Source organism: Elaeis guineensis, unplaced genomic scaffold (genome assembly GCF_000442705.2).
Source record: "Elaeis guineensis isolate ETL-2024a unplaced genomic scaffold, EG11 Super_Scaffold_1000033, whole genome shotgun sequence".
Lineage (NCBI taxonomy): Eukaryota > Viridiplantae > Streptophyta > Magnoliopsida > Arecales > Arecaceae > Elaeis > Elaeis guineensis.
Window position 1 is genome coordinate 7,188,884 of NW_027332424.1, and position 18,218 is coordinate 7,207,101.

Sequence of the window (18,218 nt, forward strand, 5' to 3'; positions counted from 1 at the left end):
GTGGCCGAGTCTCGCCACCGTTTTTAACCCTTGCTGGCGAAGTGGCGGATGGAGCCCGGCTTTCTTAGGAGCCCGGGTGAAGTCTTTCTTGGGGGCGAAACCCGGCTCTCGTAGGAGTCCGGGTGAAGCTTTCCTGGCGGCGGGACCCGGCTCCCGTAGGAGTCCGGGCGAAGCTGTACCTTGGCGGCGGAACCCGGCTCTCGTAGGAGTCCGGGCGAAGCTTTACCTTGGCGGCGGAACCCGACTCCCGTAGGAGTCCGGGTGAAGCTTTACCTTGGCGGCGGAACCCGGCTCCCGTAGGAGTCCGGGTGAAGCTTTACCTTGGCGGCGGAACCCGGCTCCCGTAGGAGTCCGGGTGAAGCTTTACCTTGGCGGCGGAACCCGGCTCCCGTAGGAGTCCGGGTGAAGCTTTACCTTGGCGGCGGAACCCGGCTCCCGTAGGAGTCCGGGTGAAGCTTTACCTTGGCGGCGGAACCCGCTCCCGTAGGAGTCCGGGTGAAGCTTTACCTTGGCGGCGGAACCCGGCTCCCGTAGGAGTCCGGGTGAAGCTTTACCTTGGCGGCGGAACCCGGCTCCCGTAGGAGTCCGGGCGAAGCTTTACCTTGGCGGCGGAACCCGGCTCCCGTAGGAGTCCGGGCGAAGCTTTACCTTGGCGGCGGAACCCGGCTCCCGTAGGAGTCCGGGCGAAGCTTACCTTGGCGGCGGAACCCGGCTCCCGTAGGAGTCCGGGGAAGCTTTACCTTGGCGGCGGAACCCGGCTCCCGTAGGAGTCCGGGAAGCTTACCTTGGCGGCGGAACCCGGCTCCCGTAGGAGTCCGGCGAAGCTTTACCTTGGCGGCGGAACCCGGCTCCGTAGGAGTCCGGGCGAAGCTTTACCTTGGCGGCGGAACCCGGCTCCCGTAGGAGTCCGGGCGAAGCTTTACCTTGGCGGCGGAACCCGGCTCCCGTAGGAGTCCGGGTGAAGCTTTACCTTGGCGGCGGAACCCGGCTCCCGTAGGAGTCCGGGCGAAGCTTTACCTTGGCGGCGGAACCCGGCTCCCGTAGGAGTCCGGGCGAAGCTTTACCTTGGCGGCGGAACCCGACTCCCGTAGGAGTCCGGCGAGCTTACCTTGGCGGCGGAACCCGGCTCCCGTAGGAGCTTTACCTTGGCGGCGGAACCCGGCTCCCGTAGGAGTCCGGGCGAAGCTGTACCTTGGCGGCGGAACCCGGCTCCCGTAGGAGTCCGGGCGAAGCTTTACCTTGGCGGCGGAACCCGGCTCCCGTAGGAGTCCGGGTGAAGCTTTACCTTGGCGGCGGAACCCGGCTCCCGTAGGAGTCCGGGTGAAGCTGTACCTTGGCGGCGGAACCCGGCTCCCGTAGGAGTCTGGGTGAAGCTTTACCTTGGTGGCAGAACCCGGCTCCCGTAGGAGTCCGGGCGAGGCTTTACCTTGGCGGCGGAACCCGGCTCCCGTAGGAGTCCGGGCGAAGCTTTACCTTGGCGGCGGAACCCGGCTCCCGTAGGAGTCCGGGCGAAGCTTACCTTGGCGGCGGAACCCGGCTCCCGTAGGAGTCCGGGTGAAGCCTACCTTTGCGGCAGAACCCGGCTCCCGTAGGAGTCCGGGTCTTCCATTTTGCTTGAGCCGGTGGCGAGGTTCTCGTCATCAGCCTGGCTTGTGGGGGCGCGTTAGGGCGCTGTAAGGCCTCTCCCCCTCCGGTCTAAAAGAATCGGGCCTTCGACTTTGCTCAAGTTAGGGCGAGGTTTTCCTCCTGTCCCTAACAGGGCTGTGGGGGCACATAAGGGCGTTGTAAGGCCTCTCCCTCCATCCGGTCTAAAAGAACCGGGCCTTTGACTTTGCTCAAGTTAGGGCGAGGTTTTCCTCCTGTCCCTAACAGGGCTGTGGGGGCACATAAGGGCGTTGTAAGGCCTCTCCCCCCATCCGGTCTAAAAGAACCGGGCCTTTGACTTTGCTCAAGTTAAGGCGAGGTTTTCCTCCTGTCCCTAACAGGGTTGTGGGGGCACATAAGGGCGTTGTAAGGCCTCTCCCCCATCCGGTCTAAAAGAACCGGGCCTTTGACTTTGCACATGTCAGGACGAGGTTCTCCTCCTGTTCCTGACACGGCCGTTGTTTTTTGGAGAGGTCATATCCAGTCATAATACATCCGTGTTAAGCAGGAGGAGTGCGTTAGCTAGAAAGAAAAGTAGATTCAAAATGAAACAGTATGCAATACATTTACAGTTCTCCCGCTCCTCCTTGAGGCCCTCCGGCGATGGAGTCGATGGTCCCGATAGGAGGCCGGTCCCCGGGCTGCTCCTTCCTCTTCTGTGGTTCGGGCGGTGGGAGGGCTCTTGGCCGGTCTCCTCTACCCTCAGGCCTGCGGCGGATGAATCTGTCGAGCCGACCTCGCCGGATGAGCTCCTCGATCTCGTCCTGGAGCTGGATGCACTCTTCGGTGTCGTGGCCGTGGTCGCGGTGGTAGAGGCAGAACTTGTTGGGGTTGCGCTTCTCGGGGTGCGTGCGCATCCTCTCTGGCCTAGGGATCAGCTCCCTGACCTCCATCAGTACCTGGGCCTTCGAGGCGTTGAGGGGGGCGTAGCTGCGGAACTTCCCTGGCGGGGAACCCCGCCGAAACCTGTTGTTCGGGCTTCTCTGCCTGCGTGCCCGGGGTGGAGTATGGGTGCGCTTGTGCCCAGGAGGAGATCGGGAGCGAGGCCGAGCTTCCCTTGGCCTCTTCTCAACTGCGGGCTTGCCAGAATCTCCCACCTGGCGCTCCCTTGCAGTCTCTTCATCCTTCATTTTGAAGGCCTCTTCCGCTCGGGCGTATCCTTCAGCCCGAGCCAGCAGATCAGCGAAATCCCTGGGATACTTCTTCTCCAGGGAGTACAGAAGATCATTCTTCTGAAGGCCACCTTTCAGGGCGGCCATGGCAACCGACTGGTCCAAGTTCCGGACCTCCAACGCCGCGATGTTGAAGCGGTTGATGTAGGCCCGTATGGACTCCCCTTCCCTCTGCTTGATGTTGATGAGGGACTCCAAACCTTTCCGGGGACGTCGGCTGCTGACAAAATGAGCCACGAATTGGTGGCTCATTTGGTCGAAGGAGAAGATGGTACCCGGCTTCAGTGCCGAGTACCAGTTTCTTGCTGCTCCCTTCAAAGTAGACGGGAAAGCCCGGCACAAGATGGCGTCGGGGGCACCATGAAGCAGCATCATCGTTCGGAAGGCCTCCAGGTGGTCCACCGGGTCCGACGTCCCGTCGTAGCTTTCGAACTGGGGGAGCTTGAAATTCGGCGGGATCGGTTCCTGCATAATCATTTGGGAGAAGGGAGGGTCAGTGCAGATATCCTCACCATAAGCGGGAGGCGCATGGCAGAGTTCTTCGATCTGCCGGTTCATCTCCTGGAGCCTCCGGTCCAGGAAATCCTCTCGACTTCGAGTCTCGAGGGTCCTTTGGCAGAACGGGGGCAGGGATCTCCCAGGGGTGGAGTCGTGGTCCGACTGAGGGCTCTCCACCCTTGGATTCGCCTTCTCGGGAAGGACGGGGCGGCTAGCCCAGGTGGCCCACCCCACCGCCGGGTTCTGGCATTCCGGAGATGCCCCTTCCGGATGCGCTGACGCCTGCGGCGGCTGCTGCTGCATCGCCTGTACGGCCTAGACGAGGCCCTTGACCTGCTGCGCCAGCAAGTCAAACTGCTCCGCGCCGACCGCCGTCGCCGGAGGGGGAGGAGGAGCTGGCTGAGAAACGGGAGGGGAGGCCGGAGCCTGAGATCTTGCCGCGGAGGCCGTGGACCGCCGGGTGGACGCCCTGCGTGGAGGCATCAGGTGCCGGTCTCACGGGGGAGGATTAGGGGTAGATGATGGAGAGATGGCCGGAGGTGGCTCCGTTGAGCGCTCCTTCAAGAACAAGGGTGCTGCGAAGATACAGGCCCTTCTTCTAGCGCCAATCCTGTTGGTGCAAAAATCCGCCTGCGCCGGAGAAGCTGGAGTTGAGGAGGCCGCGGTCGCTGCCGGGACCTGCAAGGGAAGTCTAAACCGGAGATGGGGTTGCTCCGGCAAGACCCTCCGACGCTCAAGTCAGTTCTCTGCCTCAACAAGAATGGAGTGCTCGAACGGAGAATTTAGCAGAGTTTTGAGATAAGAAAAATGAGCCTAAAAAATAACGTATCTGAGTCCCCCCCTTTTATAGGCGGAGGGAGGCAACGGACTGATGGCGACGTGTGTAACTGCCTGGTAGTGGGCCGCCCATGGTCAGGGGAATTGATTGCGAAAGATAATAGAGCGGACACGTGGGTATCACCTCGACTTGCCACGTGGAATCCATTATGAAGGGTGGAGCAGCGTCCGTCGTCAGGAGAATCGCATGGTATCCGTCGCAGGAGGTGGAGCAGGTTCGTGGCCGTTACTGTGGCCTGCCAGGGGGATAATGGAGCTGTGCAGAGTCCGCCACAGGAAGTGGAGCAGGGCGGCTATGGCTGCTGCGGCTTGTCAGGGAATGATGATATTGCGTGGAGTCCGCCACAGGAGGTGGAGCAGGGTCGCGGCCGTCTTGAGGGCCTGTCAGGGGGCGTGGATCTGTCGATTGAAGCTCGGCAATGGTTGGAGCCGTCGTGAGCGGAGCCCGGCTCCCGTAGGAGTCCGGGTGGAGCTGTGCTGATGTCGGCGGTGGAGCCCGGCTCCCGTAGGAGTCCGGGCGGAGCTGTGCTGATGTCGGCGGTGGAGCCCGGCTCCCGTAGGAGTCCGGGCGGAGCTGTGCTGATGGCGGTGGAGCCCGGCTCCCGTAGGAGTCCGGGCGGAGCTGCGCTGCAAACAAAGTCAAGGGTGAAGTCCGGCTCTCGTAGGAGTCCGGACTGAGCTTACCAGCAATTGATATTGAGAGCAGAGCCCGGCTCCCGTAGGAGTCCGGGCGGAGCTGTTTTGATGTCGGCGGCGGAGCCCGGCTCCCGTAGGAGTCCGGGCGGAGCTGTGCTGATGTCGGCGGTGGAGCCCGGCTCCCGTAGGAGTCCGGGCGGAGCTGCGCTTGCTGATGTCGGCGGTGGAGCCTGGCTCCCGTAGGAGTCCGGGCGGAGCTGCGCTTGCTGATGTCGGCGTTGGAGCCCGGCTCCCGTAGGAGTCCGGGCGGAGCTGTGCTGATGTCGGTGGTGGAGCTCGGCTCCCGTAGGAGTCCGGGCGGAGCTATGCTGATGTCGGCGGTGGAGCCCGGCTCCCGTAGGAGTCCGGGCGGAGCTGTGCTGATGGCGGTGGAGCCCGGCTCCCGTAGGAGTCCGGGCGGAGCTGCGCTGCAAACAAAGTCAAGGGTGAAGTCCGGCTCTCGTAGGAGTCCGGACTGAGCTTACCAGCAATTGATATTGAGAGCAGAGCCCGGCTCCCGTAGGAGTCCGGGCGGAGCTGTTTTGATGTCGGCGGTGGAGCCCGGCTCCCGTAGGAGTCCGGGCGGAGCTGTGCTGATGTCGGCGGTGGAGCCCGGCTCCCGTAGGAGTCCGGGCGGAGCTGCGCTTGCTGATGTCGGCGGTGGAGCCCGGCTCCCGTAGGAGTCCGGGCGGAGCTGCGCTTGCTGATGTCGGCGGTGGAGCCCGGCTCCCGTAGGAGTCCGGGCGGAGCTGTGCTGATGTCGGCGGTGGAGCCCGGCTCCCGTAGGAGTCCGGGCGGAGCTATGCTGATGTCGGCGGTGGAGCTCGGCTCCCGTAGGAGTCCGGGCGGAGCTGTGCTGATGGCGGTGGAGCCCGGCTCCCGTAGGAGTCCGGGCGGAGCTGCGCTGCAAACAAAGTCAAGGGTGAAGTCCGGCTCTCGTAGGAGTCCGGACTGAGCTTACCAGCAATTGATATTGAGAGCAGAGCCCGGCTCCCGTAGGAGTCCGGGCGGAGCTGTTTTGATGTCGGCGGTGGAGCCCGGCTCCCGTAGGAGTCCGGGCGGAGCTGTGCTGATGTCGGCGGTGGAGCCCGGCTCCCGTAGGAGTCCAGGCGGAGCTGCGCTTGCTGATGTCGGCGGTGGAGCCCGGCTCCCGTAGGAGTCCGGGCGGAGCTACGCTTGCTGATGTCGGCGGTGGAGCCCGGCTCCCGTAGGAGTCCGGGCGGAGCTATGCTGATGTCGGCGGTGGAGCCCGGCTCCCGTAGGAGTCCGGGCGGAGCTATGCTGATGTCGGCGGTGGAGCCCGGCTCCCGTAGGAGTCCGGGCGGAGCTGTGCTGATGGTGGTGGAGCCCGGCTCCCGTAGGAGTCCGGGCGGAGCTGCGCTGCAAACAAAGTCAAGGGTGAAGTCCGGCTCTCGTAGGAGTCCGGACTGAGCTTACCAGCAATTGATATTGAGAGCAGAGCCCGGCTCCCGTAGGAGTCCGGGCGGAGCTATTTTGATGTCGGCGGCGGAGCCCGACTCCCGTAGGAGTCCGGGCGGAGCTGTGCTGATGTCGGCGGTGGAGCCCGGCTCCCGTAGGAGTCCGGGCGGAGCTGTGCTGATGTCGGCGGTGGAGCCCGGCTCCCGTAGGAGTCCGGGCGGAGCTGCGCTTGCTGATGTCGGTTCCGCCGTGGGTTTCGGCTGTGGGTATTTTATACCCAACAATAGTCAAAGAGTTTGACTTTATCAAAAATAAGGATGAACCATATATATATATAAGAAGACAAGTGGAAGTGCTATTATCTTCTTGGTTCTGTACGTCGATGACATATACTGCTTATTGGAATGATATCCCAATGATGCAATCGATCAAGACTTGGGTATCGAATAAATTTTTCATAAAAGATTTGGGTGAAGCATCCTATATACTGGGTATAAAGATCTATAGAGATAGATCTAAAGGGATGTTAAGCTTATCCTAGTCATGGTATATAGATCTCATATTAAAAAGGTTTAATATGGAGGCAAGTAAGAGAGGTTACTTGCCTGTAAGTCATGGTATACGTCTCTCCAAGAAAATGTGTCCTAAGACATTAGAGGAGAGAAAGAGGATGAATGAAATCCTTTATGCTTTGGCTATGGGATCAATTATGTATGCCATGCTATATACCAAGCCTGATGTAGCTTATGCTTTGGACATAGCTATCAAATTTCAAGCTGATCCAAGGGAGAATCATTGGAAAGCGAATGATAGCAAGTCGATATCAGGATATGTGTTTATCCTAAATGATGGGACAGTGAGTTGAAAGAGCTCTAAGCAGTAGATAGTATCTGGCTCAATTACTGAGATAGAGTATATCGCTGCTGGTGAAGCCATTAAAGAAGCTGCTGGATGAAGAAATTCATCATGAATTTAGGAGTCATTCCTAAGAATGAAGGACCAGTGTCACTCTATCGTGATAACACTGGGACCATTATTCAAGCAAAGAAACTTAGATCTCATTATAGATCCAAGCACATTCTCAGATGCTTCCATCTCATTAGAGACAAGATATTATCTTGGAATGAGTAGACAAAAAGAACAATATAACAGACCCATTCACTAAGGCCATATCAAAGCAACTATATAATCACCATCTTGATTGTATGAGATATAAAGACGATTGGCTTTAGTACAAATGGAAGATTAAAAGAAGAGTGTCCTATAAGCCAATCGCAAGTGTATTGCGATGGAACTTTCTTTATAATTTTTCAACTCATAAAATGATATTTATTATTTGAGATATTGATTCATCATATTAGCTGCATCTTATTATGTCTAAGATTATAATGAACTCCAAAGATTAGGGTAATAGTTTTAGGAGACATGAATGGGTCATGCTAGTGAGACCTAAAATTTTAAAATTCTAATCTTAAATATTTCTACTCGTAGGAGCATTGAGTCGGAGATCAATATTTCGGATAGACTAACACATCCTATGTATGCTCGATGGAGAGGGTGGCAGATCTCACTAGCCACTTATGTAGGACACTAATACAAAGATGTGGATACTCATTTGAGAAATGAGTCTACTAAATTGACTCGATGAAAGAGAACATCTTATGGAAGTCTTACTTGCATGTCAAAGATGGTTCTTTAATGGAAGTTGTGCAAGTGATCCTTAGACCTGAGACCACCATAGAATTTTATGCACATGAACTCATATTTTGATTCATACCCAGGCATGACATTAAGATATGTACAGGATGTTCTGGATATGGTGGAGTGTATATAGAGATTGTGAGTAGGTCAATATGGAATTGATCACTCATAGTAAGAGGAGATCGCATCTTGTGTATTCTCAATCCTAGATGACTTGAAAATTTTTTTTTGATCAAAAGTAGAAAGAAAATTAGAAAGAATTTCTAATACTTCTTCATTGGAGTCATCATTGGTTAATTGAGAATTTTGATATGAATATGTATTTGAGTTTGACATGATTCCATACTCATGAACATATTCAGGGTGTAGGGATGATCGAAAGATTGAATTGTATGATAACTTGCCACTGAAGGGTGTATTTAATATTTTTATTAAAATTTTATATCTTTTGAATAGTTATAATATATTGCTAGACATCAATCTTGACTTATAAATTTTTGATCGAATTAAAAATTTTAATTTGATCACCAATTAGAAAGGATTATAATTGTTGAACTCGGATTAGCTCGATTGGACCTAAATCGATTAGATTGAAATCTAATCAAATTTGATCAACTTGCACTCAGACCTACTGTCAGCTAGATATGGAATCCAATGGATCGCACACATATAAAAATTGACCAGGGACCCTTTTGAAAAAGGTTGATTGGAATTTTGGATTCAATCAGGGCTCTGATGAGCATGCTAGCATGTGTGGAACCCTTGCTCCTTTGGGGGTCAATTTGGTTTCATTCTTTGCTAATTAGTTAGCCCAATTTAGTAAATTTTTGGGTCAGATCATGCCACCTGAAAGCAATCCAAATTGGGGTGCCACATCCCATTTGAATGCCAATTATGAAGAGTCCAAGTTATGAAGGACTCTTGACGCAAAACAGGTTCTGCGTACAAGTGTTGGCGTGGGTAGAAGAAAAGAGTCCTTCTGGCATAGGATTAAGATGGGTGTGGCAGCCTATATCACCCTTCATCCTCTTGTGCATATCTCAAAGCATGAGATGTATTTTTTTTAAAATTTTTGAGGCAGAGAAAAATGAGAAAAATGAAGGAAGTCTCACGTGCACGCAGAAGCGTCGCATCTCTCTAAGATTTGGAGAGTCCTTCTCCTTATCAAATACTTTTAAAATGAAATGATTTTTGGTGATAATATTTAATATTTGACATGCTATTTTTCATTTTTTTTATAATTTTTTCAGACTTATCTAGATGCCAAACGGATGCCATAAGTTCCTCCCCATGCTTACACATGTGGTGATCAGACTTTGTGTGAAAGGATGTGAGAACACATCTATTTGTGAGAATTTTTATCTACTCATTTATATTATAAATCAAGATTGAATCCTCTATCTACATGGATTTTTGAGGATTTTTCTGATTTGAGAAGGGATGTGAAAACATCCCTTCTCTGGTCATGCGCGCAGAGCAAGGTGCTGATCGACATATCATTGATAAGAGTCCTTCTGTTTGAAGAAACTCTTATCTCTGATAATCAGATTAGATAGGCCTCTTGGATGAGGTGCATCTTTCTCTTTTGGCATCCCTCTAGTGGTTATAAATTGATCAGGGCACTGGGTGTTCAAGGTAATTCAGAAAGAGTTTTCAATTTTGTCTCCGTTGCTCTCTTTTCTTTCTTACAATCTATCTTAGTTTTAGGACAAGACTTTGGGATTTAAGACAAAGCCTTGTCTGATCCTAACAAGAGATGTGAGGGTCTTAAAGAAGGAGGATCAAAAGTTTAGAGAAGATTCTGAGAGGATGGAGTCAGTTTCTTAGAGAAATCTGATCGGTATGAGGCTAGTCGAGTTCTAGTGGCTAGAACTCTTGAAGCAAGGTAAAGGAGCGCTGTCCTTGGTTTAATTTTCGTGTGGATCATTATTGGAGGATGGACACTTGGACATCTTGTAGAAATTAAGATTAGTTCTATAGGTATTCTTCTTATCTTAATTTATATTTATTGTATTTTGATTATTATAGTCAAGGATTTCTGGGTATTGGGATTTTCGGTGCATCGGATATTTTAAATAAAAATTTTAAATACCTAATTCTTTCACTGTGCCACTAGAACCTAAATATGCAAATCAAATTTAATTGAATGGGATTCAATTTAATTTGATTTAGATTTGATTGGATCAAATCCTATTGGATAATAGACTTGATTGGATCAAGCCCTATTGAATAAAAAATGCTTCCCACAAATGGGATTTTAATCTAACTAATTTTTTAATTAGATTAGAATCTAATTGATTTTTTAATTGAGTTAGGATCCAATTAGTTAGTTTGTTATAACTAATTCCTAAGTTGGTTAGGATTGGGTTCAAGAATTAGTTAAAGTTTGATCAAGAATTATGAGTCTTTTTTGGAATAGGACTTAACCAACTCATAAACCCCATATATCATATATTCTCCATGCCTCCTCTCCTTTCACTGTAAGCACCCACATCCCAAATCAAGATGCCGTGCTCCTCTCATCTCTTTCATGAAAAACAAGGCACCCTTCTCCTCTCCAAGTCGCCAAAAGGAAGGGGACGTCCAAGAGTATGATGCCTCAGATCCCACACGTCAAGCCCTCATCTCATGCCTCTTTGGAAGGAATTTTTGAAAGCTTTGCTTACTGATTCTTAGGCATCAAAGAGAGCCTCTCTTGCTGATTTTATAGTAGAAAAATAAGGAAGAAAGATTTTTCCCAATAAGAGGAAGAGAAGGAGGAAGAAAGGTCTTCTTTCTAATACGCAGTCTTGGAGAAGAAGGAGTTCTTCTCTTTGATTTTTTTTTAAATTTTTTTTAGTATGAAAATTAGATTGGATCTAATTTTTAATATAAAAATTTAGAGAAGAAATATCAAAAAAAAATTGATTGGGTGTTTGGGGTGTCCTAGGACTCTAGATCAAGGAGAAAAAGAGAAAAGAAAAGAGAAGAATGATTTTTCTCTTGGGTCTCTCTTTTACATTCTTCTAGGACTTAAGATTCTATGTAATTTTTTGCATGAAAAATCAGATTAGATCTAATTTTTATCATAAAAAATCAAAAAAAAAAAATTTTCTTGATGACGCAAAAAGAAGAGAGAAAGGTTCTCTCTTGTACGTGAAAAAATTGAGAAAAAAGAATTCTTCTCTTGATCTCTATTGTAGAGATCCGATGCATAAATTCAGAAAGAAAAAGAGAAGATTTTTTTATTCTTCATCTTCTTCATGTTCCTCTTAGATCAGCCAACAAAAGGTGTCTTCGCGAGCTAACACTCCTAAAGAGATCGATCAGCATAAGGACTTCGTGTGGATATTCATAGAGGTCGGATGTATGTGTGGCTACTGAGCATCATGAAGAACCAACTATCATAAATTTTGGATGCAATGATCTGCTATCCGCACTCAGATATGGAGTTTTAAACTCAATTTATAATTTAGATATGATTTAATTTGATATAGATGTGATCTATGTTTGTTAAATTTTAAATTTCAGATTTACATATATATATATATATATATATTAATTCATGTCATAGATCATGTATGATAGTTTTAGATCTGATTTATGCATGCATTGTAGATTAAATTGTTTAATCTATATACGTTCAACTGTAAGATTTTAAAATGCATGCACAAAACTGCCATGCTTCCCTTCATGAGGAGGAGGGTGGAGAAGGTGGAGATGATGACGAGGAAGATGGCATGCTAGTGGTGGGAGGCTGGGCTCGACAGGGATGATAGGGTGAGGGGCCGTGAAGGCATCTGGCGTTGGGTGGGAGTAGTCTATCTAGAGTTTCAAAAAAGATCATGCTAGAATAGGGACACCTATGAGTATGCCCATGGGGTACTCGAGAGCTGGCTCTACTCGGACTAGTACCACATCCACCTCTGCAAGAGGTAGAAGAGCAGTAAAGGTAGAAGGGAAGGAGGAAGAGAGTGAGGACAATGAAGAGGAGAGAAGAGGAGGTGAAGATGACGATGAGGAAGATGGCATGATAGTGGTGGGAGGCTGGACTCGACAGGGATGGCAGAGTGAGGGGCCGTGAAGGTATCTAGGATTGGAGAGAGTAGCCTGTCTGGAGTTCTGGAAGGGGTCGTGCCGGAATGGAGACACCTATGAGTACACCCACAGGGTATTCAAGAGTTAGCTCCATTCAGACTAGTACCGCACTCACCTCTGTAAGGATGTGGTCGGCTGTAACTATTGTTGGGTGGATGTCTGGCCAGGACACCACCTTCCAAGATCCTTTCAGTACCACGCGATGCAGCAGGAAGAAAGAAGAAATAAAACAGAAGAAAAAACAATCAAAATACGTGGATCAGCCACAAAAGGGCTCGCCTCCACGGGGCATGCAAACTTCACTATGAAAAGAAAATTTTACAAGAGGAGACCTCACCCTCAACCCTTGTACACCCAATTCTCTCTCACATAAAGTTTTCCTCACAAAAGCTCTCTCTCTCTTGGAGACCCCCCTGAACCTCTGAAGAGCCTGGCGACCGCTGTCCAGGAGCCTCCTGCTCCTTCTCTCACAGCACCTCACGCCTCTCTCTCTCCTCTCGGTTCGTACGGCGGCGAGAAACCGAAAACCACACTCTCTGTTTCATCTCAGGCCTTTTTAAAGGCTTAAACTGGTTTAAACTTGATTAGAGAAGGATTAGGACTCCTTAATCAACCCAAATCACATCCCAGACCGTCCGATCAAGACCGGGAGTCACCTGGGCCGTCCGATCGCGCTCCGGTCCATGGAATAGTGTCGTGGACCGCGAGAAATGCGTGGGAAACGCCCACGCGGTCCACAGGCCGCGCCGTGCACCACCCGGTCCACGGTGGACCGGGGATGGGCCAGCAGGCCGCTGGGTCATGCGTCCCGCGCGGGCCTGGGCCTGGGTCGCGCGTCCCGCGCGGGCCTGGGTCCCGCATCCCACGCGGCCTGGGACCGCGTCCCGCGCGCCGCCGCTGCGCCGCGCCGCTGCCTGCGGCCGCGCCGCTGCCACCCGCCGCCGGTCGCCGACGGTCCTCCGCTGCCTCGATTCTCGTGCGACTTTAAAAGCTCGTATCTCCTCCATCCGAGCTCCGATTCAGGTGATCTTGGTCTCGTTGGACTCCGTTTTTCACCGCGAACCTCGCTGTGGGCTCAATGTGGGCTGAATCTCGAGGCGTCAAATCCTAACAATCTCCACCTCGACTCGATATTCGGCCTCCTCCAAACTCTGAGAGCTTCTGGATCTCCTCGCCCCCATGCCCTGGGGCAATCGCCTGCTGATCATGGATGGGCAAACATGGGAGTCGAGCCAGGCTGCTCGATCCCATCTCCATCGTATGCTGTGCTCCTCCTGACCTGAGACCTGCTCGGGGCATCATCCTGCGGCAATAGGAATCTTACTTTGCGACGTCGCCTCTCGTCCTCCCGAGTCTCCTGTCTCGTGCCCGATCCGCCTCCTGGAGCTCCACCTCGCTCTGGGCTCCACCTGGCTCCCGATGCTCCACCTCGCACTGGGCTCCCTGCTAGGTAATAATGTCCTCTGCTCCCCTTCTTCCCCTTCAGCACAATCCTATCGCCGCGTAGCACCCTCAGGATTCCTCCACCAGCTACCGTCCTGTAGTCTCTCGAATCCAGTCTGCTAAGTGAGATAAGATTCCGCCTGAAATCGGGTATGTATCGGACCTCCCCCAATCTCCTCACTGCACCGTCATATGTCCTCCAGCTGACCGTCCCAATGCCTCTGATCGCACAGCTCGATCCATCCGACAGATATACAGTGCTCTCACTGTTCTCCAGGGAGTCAAACTGCTCCTCTCTGCAACACACATGATAGGGGCATGCAGAATCTAATATCCACTACTGGGAAGAAGTAGATACCTCGTCAGATATCTCCAGGACATCTCCATCTGAATCGCTGCCGGCCGTCGCTACAGCAGCCACCGTCCGATTTTTCAGTTGAGGGCAATCTCTGACTAGATGCCCCAACTCTTCACACCGGTAACACCTGATTTTGCTCAAGTCCCTCCTGGACTTAGACCGCCCTCGTTGCGATCTCCTGTCGCTCCGTCTACCGCCTCTTGCACCTCCAGAAGTCACCAAAGCTGAGCTATCGACACCTGAGCTCGAAGCTGGGTTCTCCCTCCTGAGAACCTCGTTTTGGAGTATCGCCGCGGTGACCTCGTCCATCTTGATAGTGCTCTTTCCCACTAGAAAAGCAGTCACCAAGGACTCGTATGAAGAAGGAAGCGATGCCAGCAAAATCAGCGCCCTGGTCTTCTCCTCAACGTTCTCGCCAATGCTGAGAAGGTCGGTGAGGATCTTCTGGAAGTGGCTCAAATGCTCCTGCACGCTCTGTCCCTCAGTCATCCGCAGTTGGTAAAACTGCCTCCAGAGGAAAAGAGTGTTGGTGAGAGACTTCGCCATGTACAACTCCTCGAGCTTCGACCACAGCACCGTCGGAGAAGTCTCGCTCAGCACATGGATCACCACCTCATCCGCCAGGTACATGCAGATGTACTCACCGCCTGCATCTGTAGCCGTTTCCAATCCCGCACCTCCATGGTGGTCGGCTTCTCATGGCACAAGAGAGCTTCGATCAACCCCTGTTGGATGAGCACGTCCTTCACCCTTGCCTGCCACAAGGAGAAATTGCTCTTACCATCAAACTTGTTGATCTCCATCTTGATTGTTCCTGTTTTCTCCATCTTCAGTCTTACTCACCACCACTGCAATCTGCGTCCTTGTACCGCCTTGCTCTGATACCACTTGTTGGGTGGATGTCTGGCCAGGACACTACCTTCCAAGATCCTTTCAGTACCACGCGATGCAGCAGGAAGAAAGAAGAAATAAAACAGAAGAAAAAACAATCAAAATACGTGGATCAGCCACAAAAGGGCTCGCCTCCACGGGGCATGCAAACTTCACTATGAAAAGAAAATTTTACAAGAGGAGACCTCACCCTCAACCCTTGTACACCCAATTCTCTCTCACATAAAGTTTCCCTCACAAAAGCTCTCTCTCTCTTGGAGACCCCCTGAACCCCTGAAGAGCCTGGCGACCGCTATCCAGGAGCCTCCTGCTCCTTCTCTCACAGCACCTCACGCCTCTCTCTCTCCTCTCGGTTCGTACGGCGGCGAGAAACCGAAAACCACACTCTCTGTTTCATCTCAGGCCTTTTTAAAGGCTTAAACCTGGTTTAAACTTGATTAGAGAAGGATTAGGACTCCTTAATCAACCCAAATCACGTCCTAGACCGTCCGATCAAGACCGGGAGCCACCTGGGCCGTCCGATCGCGCTCCGGTCCACGGAATAGTGCCGTGGACCGCGAGAAACGCGTGGGAAACGCCCACGCGGTCCACAGCCGCGCCGTGGACCACCCGATCCACGGTGGACCGAGGATGGGCCAGCAGGCCGCTGGGTCGCGCGTCCCGCGCGGGCCTGGGTCCCGCATCCCACGCGGGCCTGGGACGCGCGTCCCGTGCGCCGCCGCCTGCGGCCGCGTCGCTGCCGCCCGCCGCCGGTCGCCGACGGTCCTCCGCCACCTCGATTCTCGTGCCAACTTCAAAAGCTCGTATCTCCTCCATCCGAGCTCCGATTCAGATGATCTTGGTCTCGTTGGACTCCGTTTTTCACCGCGAACCTCGCTGTAGGCTCAATGTGGGCTGAATCTTGAGACGTCAAATCCTAACAACTATCGTATTTGCTTCTTCACCCACATATCCAAGGAGCTCCGCTCTATCAACCCTTCTGCTGCCTCCTTCATCGGGATGGTGCTCTCCTTCTCGAAGTCATCATCATTAGGGCTATCATCGTTGGATATGGCGATAGCTTTGATGATGATGTAGCAGATAGTGTAGGCCATGTCACTATCGGCTTCATCAAGTTTGGGAGTGGGGACGGCTTGGATCAACTAGTCGAGTAGCTTGATGACTCCACCCTCCTTGCAGCTTCCAAGCAATAGGCTAAAGGCATCACTGAGCACCAGAGATTTGAGTTTCGATCTGGATTTGCTCGGCCTCGAAGGGCAGCTTGAGGAAGCTAAGAAGATTTTCAAGGGTCTCAGGAAGAATTGTCGTTTTCCAAATGCCATGATTTTTAGGATTTTGTTGGCTTGATTATGTGATAATGGGGAATTTTAGGCAGGCCTGGAGGTTTTCAGGATAGCATGAAGTAGAATAAGGTTCTAGATTTTCGGACAGAGGCCTTTGGTGGAGAGGTTTGCAAAGGGTCGAAGGTAGAGGAGGCAAAGATGGTGATTGATGGGATGAGGAAGAGGTTCTCGGAGAATTTAGTGCGTGGATGGACAAAAGTCGAGAAGTTGCTCAGTTTGAATCAAGATGGAGAAGCATCCAAGCAAGTAGAAGCTGCTTAGCAAATTCAAAATTGCAGGTATCTAATTAACTTATCTTTCTTGGTGGACTTATATTGGTAAATTGGAAGATTGGATTAGGTTGGTAACCTTTGCTTTGAAAAGGTACATAACTTTTTGACGTACCAAACTGCATATTTCTGGAGCTCTGCAATGTTAATTGTAAGGTTTTCAAGCATAGAAGCTGTATTACGAGGAAGATTACAAATAAAGCAATGGATTTTTCTTTTTGAATGCAAAAAGTGGTTTAACTGAATATTGCCTGTTGTGATGTGAGCTACTGTAATATAATTGGAGTTTCTTTTGTGCCTTCCTCTTAAGCATATTCTTTTGATTATTAGTCTCTGATCTTAAGATTCAAAATATTTCTTGAAACTATAATGATGATCGATAGTTTTAGACAACCATGTCATGTTTTAGTTTTATTTTATGGTTTATATGAGGTTATCATGTAACTTAGTGTTTGGATTAGCTACTTACATTCAACATTTTCCACACCCTGCCATTTTTAGGCCTTTATAGTGAGAGCATTATTGCAAAAGATTATTCTCTACTAAGAGAGGAGGAAGGCAGAGAGGACTACCTGATATTTCCCTATTCCATATAAAGATTAAAATGAAGTTTTTGCATTTCCATTAAAGTGATAATGCTTGGTGGTAGATATGGAGACTGATTGGAAGATCTATACAAAAATATAACAAGTCGTTATTGGATTTCTTGGTGGCATAAGGTAGGAGAACCATATCTCTATCTAGACATGTACCTTCTCTTCCCATGCTTCCTCAAATGCCTACTTGAAACGTCAATCATGTCATGATGCCAAAATGTAAATGAAAACCACCTAAGAATGAAGATTTCATAAAAATGGTGGATAATTTGCGCGAAGTTGATCTCAAATGGCTGCTTTCTTCAGCTCATTATTCATTATGTTTATCCTTCCATTTCCATTCTTGCTTAGAAAGAAACTTATACCTGAGGATAATAACAATATAAAGTGACAAACCACTGAAGGCTTATGAATTAAAATTTTCATTTCTTCTATAATAGCTTTACAGGGTAGGACGGATGTAGGAGAGGGGCGGTGTTTCCTATACTCCTAGAATGTTGGAACTAGAGGAAGTGGAGGACTATAGCGCAAATTTTGGACATGCACATAATCAAGCATAAGTTGATCGACGAGATCTCGAGCATTGCCTCGCCTTAGGCTAACTGGATCGAACTCTCTAGCCATTGCCGCCGTCGCTTCTCGTGCATCAGATATGAACGAGCTATTTATTTCTCTTAATCCATCTATGCTATCTTAGTTGTAAGGCTCTCTGAAGCTACTAATCCTTATTATATTCTCAGACATTTCATTAATTATTGATCATTAAGATTCTAATTAAATCGATTGTTGATAAATTGAGAGCATTAATTGTTGCTTTTTTTTTTAAGTTATTGTATTTGGATTATGAGATCATCCTTTTTAATGAGGGTATTTAGCAGTCTAATGTAGACTTAATCTTGAACCATGTATATATATAATTAATTTTTATTTTCAAAGTTTAAAAAGTATTAAATCACAAATTTATCTAGTTTTTAATTATAAAAATATTTTTTTTGCTACAACCAATTGCTGATATTGCTAGAATTTTCTAGAAAAGAAAGTGAGATAGCCTCTCTATCTATCATATATATATATATATAGCATTTAATTGTATGTAGAAATTTTTTTGGATGGAGAAAAGTTCGTGCACGAGCATGTATACACACACACACATATATATATATATATATATATATATATATATATATATATCCTTGACAAAGTGTTAGCATTTACTGCTTTTTATTAGCATCAGATATTATTATTTTTTCTATTTTAAAATAACATTAATAGGTTAAGATTTAGAACCGAAAAAT